Source organism: Stigmatopora nigra, chromosome 14 (assembly GCF_051989575.1).
Source record: "Stigmatopora nigra isolate UIUO_SnigA chromosome 14, RoL_Snig_1.1, whole genome shotgun sequence".
Lineage (NCBI taxonomy): Eukaryota > Metazoa > Chordata > Actinopteri > Syngnathiformes > Syngnathidae > Stigmatopora > Stigmatopora nigra.
The window spans coordinates 8420996-8427783 of NC_135521.1; positions in this window are offsets into that span (position 1 = coordinate 8420996).

Genomic DNA, 6788 nt, shown 5'->3' on the forward strand with positions numbered 1-6788 from the left:
CATTCCCTGGCTGTTTTTTTTTTTTTTTAATAGTTTTTTTGTGGAAGCTTTGAAAATAAGGGCTTGAGAGAGACGGACAGCAACTGCATGTTTATGTGCAGCCACATATTAGATTTTTCACGGCCCCCCCAAATATTTTTGTTGGAGGACTGGGCCATTTTAGAAAGGGAAATTTGACCCAGCGTGTTAATATTTGTAGTTGTTGATGACAAATTAATAGCTGGGGGCCATCTCAAGTGGGGCAAACGGAGGTTGAAATTAGATCTTAAGTACTTGCTACATATCTTACATTAATTCTTCTCACTTATGGTCCTAATTACAAAATTTAAGTCCTCTATTAGTACTGATAGTCATTGTTTCCCAAAATTAAAGTACATTTTAAAATATCCTTTTGACATACAGGAATAGATATAAATTAACCTTTTGTTATTTAATCCAGTCTCATCTTTTAAATTCCTTGCCACAAATGTCACAGAATACAAGCCACACCCATGTGAAGGCCATAATTGCAGGTGTTATTGCGGTGATAGTTTTCAGTGATGTAGAACCACACACTACATCAATAACTAAATCTCTTTAAAATATTTGGCTTATGAGCAAAGCCGTGATGCATGTGTTGCTTATTAAATGCTGCAGGTTTACCTAATGAGGCATCAAGCGGGGTGCAATGTACCACAGCGGGATGCCACATCAATATAAAATGGGAGCAGATTTGTGAGGGTAAAGCTGCCGAGTCGCCGCCTCGAAAGCTCCTGACATCAGGTGAGGGTCGAGGAGTTAATATGGCGTTAAACGGAAGAGCGACGTCCTCTGCCTCGCCTCGTTATCTGCCGCGTCGGCTGCATTTTGGCGCTCTTCTGGCGGCAGATGCTTCAAGCCGTTTGGCACTGTACCGTGATGCCAACTACTTTCAATAGCCACAAGTTATTAGCTTCTTCTGAAATGTGCACGTGAGTTGCTCCAATGGGACTCATTTGATTATTTGCGTGTACATGTAGTAGCATATCCCTAAATGATTCATATCTAGAGTCGGACCTCAGAAACTTTCCCTTGGAGGCTTGAGCCTAAGATTGTCTTCTTACATTTTTTTTTTAGTAGACCCTTCAAAACTGGAGAAAACAAGGCCAAAATTGTATACATCTTTTACTTACGTTGCTCAATGCAATAGCCAGGTGGTGGCGCATTTTTTTATATTGATCTCACATGTGCATGTGACTGACAACTACTGGACTTGAGCAAAACATTTCACAGCAACATAGTTTATCAATGAGAGCCACAAATTCAAACAAGCACAGCTGCACATTACAGCTGGGTGTGTGTTGGTCTAAAGCGGAGAATTACAGCTGCTGACACTTTGTCTGGATAAGGGATAGACACAAAACTTTCCCACCAATACTTTTTCCGGCCTTAAACAAGCTAGAACGCACGCACATGCAAGGTCAACAGCTGTATCAGTTGTATATTTGCATGCAGATGTCCTCACTTTGCTTTTATTGTAGAGACACTAAGCGCTCACGTTGTTTCCTCTATCAATGCCGATTTCGATCAGAAACGTACTATAATCGTTTACGATTAAACATCTTTTGTTGTCATTGTGCTGTCATATGAAGCCATTGTATTGCACTACCACATGCATAACTGTAAAGTAGATCATAGTATGCTTGTAGTTGGATTGAGTTTGGAAATGCGGAACGAGAAAGCCAGGTGGTCCAAAGCAGTACTGTGCGGTCTTTGATCTGGAATGGGTCATTCTTTAAAATTGGAACAAATACTAATTGGAATAGGAAATTCCTGCATTAAAGTGAGCGGAAGAGACTTTTGAGTGTTGATTAGTTGGGAATGGTGATGAGAAGGTGTTACTTCTCTCCAACAAGCCTTTGGCAAGGTGATTGGAAGTGATTGGCCGTGGTGGACTTGTGGTTTGTCCGTGCAGCCGAAAGCCTAAAGGTGTGGCATAATGGCAGGACGTCCTTTGTTGTTGTTTTTACAAAAAATTGTGTATTGAATAACTAGACTCATGGACTGCAGATGGGCCAACCTTAGTGTGACAAATTGTGCAAAATTTATCATTTTTATCTATATCAATTTTCATATAGATGACTATTATATATATATATATATATATATATATATATATATATATATATATATATATATATATATATATATATATATATATATATATATATATATATATATATATATATATATATATATATATATATATATATATATATATATATATATATATATATATATATATATATATATATATATATATATATATATATATATATATATATATATATATATATATATATATATATTGCCAAACTATTTGTGCATGTCTCAAATCATCAAACAGTTACAATTCACCGAAAATTAGAGCATTAAAGCAATCATGCTGATCTCTGTAAGGCAAAAGCTGCATATCCATTTGGCCATACTTATTGCACGCCATACACATTCAGACAAAGACGAGGCAAAAGCAGCTCAGAGGGGGGGAGCCCACCTTCAGGTTCCCGGCATATTATCAAGTCAAGCCTCCCTTTTATCTGTTCCTCCGAGGTAAAAAAAAGTGGGGATGGGGGCTCTCTGCCTGTGGCGGTGGGGGCAATTTGCTTGAGCATGTGGGGGTGGCGACGGTCTAAAAAGGTGAGACGTTTCGGCAGCATCCGCCGCTCCCCATGAAATATGTATGGATGCCGCGCCCCGGCTGAGCGATAATTGATCAGAGAACACCATTATCCAGGACGACGCCCCTGATGGCTGCACCTGGGATCTTGCCCCCAACCCCCACTGCCGCTCAGATTTTTTAAATAAGATGAATGAAAGGGACACGCCCAGAAGCTCAGTTACTAAGAAAAAAAATACACACTTTGTGACATTGTTATATTTATTGCACTTGTGGTAGTATAGAATGGATTACATATTGAGTGACTGGATTATCTTGTAATCCCAAAAGTAATATACTATTAGTGTCTATATAATAAAACATAATTTGTTAATATGTTAGAGAAAATGTACATAAAGTGGATTAGGAAAATACAAGTGAAATTTAAAATGTTATCAGGGCAAAGTAAAAAAGCACTGGATTATGTCATGCTTATTTTGTTTAGGTCAAGAGCCAAGGTTGACTAATACAAACAACCTTGAGTCTTTTTTTTGTCTAAACTCACCATCCATTGCATCTTATCATCACATCCTTGATGCTTTTATGTTAGGGGGCTTTTATGACAAATTTGATCACGAGGAAGTCCTAAAGTACCCCAAATGGGCGCTTGATTAGTCTTCAATTTGGACTGCAGGGAACACAAAGGATGAATTATCCACCATTTTGTCCAATCTAGTCATTCTTTGTGTGTGAGAAGCGCATTGTGTTGGAGGTGCTTCTCTGAAGAATTACATTTGGACAGCAACCAAGAGGTTATCGATCGTTTCAGGAATGATTAAACTGGCAGCTTGTGCCTTTTGCTGCAAGTCAGTAAAATTGATTTTTAAAATAATTTAATTGCCTTAATCCCTACGTGGTTATTGTTAATTTACACTGCTTGCCAGAGGTTATATACTTAATTTTGACGGATCATTGGTGTTGAGAGCAACCAATTGGTTCATGAAGAATGTTGGAAAGTTAAAGAATACATTAGCAAGCCTGTGGTTGTTTTCTTTGGATGCTGTGACTTCCTTACAAGCCTTCAAGTGAATTCACAAATTGTTCATAGGTATGAATGTGTGTAAATGTTGTATATCAACGGTTCTTAACCTTGTCATGGCTGCCGAAATTTTAATTTCAAGATATATAATTTCCTGAGTTTTCTTGAGGGTCTGATGTAGATTTTGTGATTGTCTTAACTATTTTATGGATCTGGAAATATTGGCCAAACATGTTTTCAATTGACTATAATACGTGGCATACTGGTAGTCAGCTCAAATATTGGCTATTGCGATTTTAGTTTTGGACACATCATATTGACATTTCCTATTAAGAAAGCCAAACACTCAAATTTGGGACAACCCCCATTTCCCCTAAAAGCAAATGTCACCCACTTGCCTCAATCATGCTTGCCATGTATCCAGCACCCCCACGTAACACAACACTATTGTTGATGCGCATGACCTTGTCTTGTCCGCATTATTACGTCACATTAACTTTTATTTAAGGTGTGGTCCGAAACAAATCTGTCCACACAAATGGGTTTAATGTGTTTTGACCTGCAGGGGTTAAACCAGGCCACCTGAATGTAGACGGGTCTTGACCTCCTTTGTAGCGCCTGACCTACATTCTCCGAGATCCACCACTGTGAGTGAGCTCACACCAGGCTAAACAATGGTGGAAGTTGGCGTGAATCAAACAAAGGAGCAGAGATGGCAAATATACCCAAAGGCAGGACCTCTCAAATGAAACTAGCACTTCTTTAATAGTTCCAGACTTAAAATGATGCGTGCAGTTTTGCACTTTCCTGCTTAAATCTTTAGTGTTAATCTAGCCTTAGAGGTTTTTATTATCTGATATCATAATCTTATTGAAAAGACCGCAAAGATAGGAAAGAGCCCCTCACTGTTCCATCTTTGCTTTAATGACACACAACCAGTTAGACACACCTAACCTGAAGTTGAACTCATAATTGACCGCTCTTTAAACCCAGCCCAGTCTTTCATGTGTCTAAACTGAAGCGTTACAGCACATTTTCCATTCCAGATGCAATTGGAAAGACTGCAAAGTCACCATGTGAAATGACTTGCGGTCATTTAGTCTTTGCACAGAAACCAAGGTAACTGGTGTATTAAGCGTGGGTTGATTGGCTGTGCATACAAAAAGTTGCTGTTGCTCCGTGACGGACTCAAACACGACAAACAAGAGCACTAACTCTGACATCAGTGTTGCGCATGACAAGACACTCTAGTTCGTTCCTTCCCTTCATGAAACATGCTACGTACGACACACACTTTATTGCCTCATTTCTGGATATGGCATTCCACATATCTATTTGGTTTTGTCCTCTGTATATAGTGTGAAGAGAGATGGCAATAATCTATTCATTGCAATGTGTGTCTCAAAAAATCCATGACTTTTCCCCTCCGTTATTTATTGTAGCTAATTTGTTTTAATCATGTTATTAATAGTGTCGCTTGTCTACTTGGTATGCTTGCACTGTTTACATGGTGACTGGAAACAGATGTTGGAATGAAGCAAGATGGCCTGCAAAAGTCATCAAGTCCAATCTGCTAGGGACCAAAGCCAACTAGATTGTTAAAGAATTCAAGTGTCACCCAGAAAGAATGTAATGTCAGGTGACATATTACGTCGATAATTCTTCTCCCGCATCAGAGGAGATCTTTGTTTCTTCTTCTTCACTGTTCTCCATCTGTCCCCGGGCACCGTCACGCCTACCACTTTGATTCAATGAACACACTGTGAGTGTAAGTGTGTGTGAGAAAGACGAGGGCTTTATCCCTAGATGAACTCTGCAGCAGTGGAGTTGAGGTCTACCGGAGAAACAGAGGAAGTACGAGAGAAATTCCACATAAACAAAACAAAAACATTAAGGAAGCAGCCGGAATTCAAAAAAGAATGTAGAGAGTGAGCGTTCCAAAGACAGGAAAGGGAAAGATGTGATGAACGAGGAAATGCAAAGGAAGGGACAAAAAAAACATGGAGGTTCAACGACATCACGGTCACAAGACCAAAAAAATAAATAAAGGCGTAACTAAGGAAGTCCACAATTCAATCACATGATGAGAATTATATTATTATCACATTGTAGGCTAAAAAAAAGATTGGGTTTTTACGCATTTTTTGTTAGTCAGGAACTCAATGGCTGTTGTTGAATGCATTAGATGTCCAAACCATTTTGACCGGAAGTCCTGGCATGAGTCCTGCTAAAAAGTGATGTCATTGTAGCACTGAAATGATACTTCATACACTTGAAAGTCAAACCAAAAAATAAACAAAATAATTTGTACTTGCAGAAATTGACCCCAAAATCAACCCCGTTGTGTTTTTCACCTCACAACCGTTTGAAAGATGCTCTTTTTTTGGAATAAAGGTTGTTTAGGGAAAGTAAGCAGAAAACACCCAAATTTAGATGCCGTATTCAGGTTTTTTGTGACTTTAATGACACCGTTTACTTGTGCAAAGTACTGTTTACGCTGTCATTTTCCACAACAACACTAGCAATACGGGCACATTGGGTGGAGAAGAAGCAGATGTGGCCACTGGCACCGCTTTCCAAAGAAAATAAATGACTTGACTGTCAGATGGTTCACTCATTAATAGCCCACCATGCAAAAATAGTCACATCAAATGACTATCACAGGGACAGCAATAGCACAATTACCACAAGTAAGAAACTTCATTTAAGGTATGCATCAATTGGTTCAGGTTCATCATACAATTTTTTTTTGGCTTTGTTTTATTAGTTTAGCAATCCAGAAGTATCTGTACTCATATTTAAGTATAGAGCGACTACTTTTGCCACCTGTGTTGGTTGCTAAGTACCTTGCACCAAAGATTTCTGCAGCAATGGAGCTTAATCCACTCTCAGCGGGTGGCCAAGGTGGAACAAAAAATGCCGCATGACGCATCCTTGTGTGTGTGTGTGTGTGTGTGCGTGTGTGTATGTCTGTACCTGCCCACACACGGCTGTGAGACGGCATGGCGGGGGGCTGATTCACCTCGCCCTCTAATCAGCAAGTGGAGCATCAGCAAGAAAATTGTGCCAAGTGAAGGACACATTACATCCTGAGGCAAACTACTCTGTGTCTTTGGACAATGCATCTTAAATGCA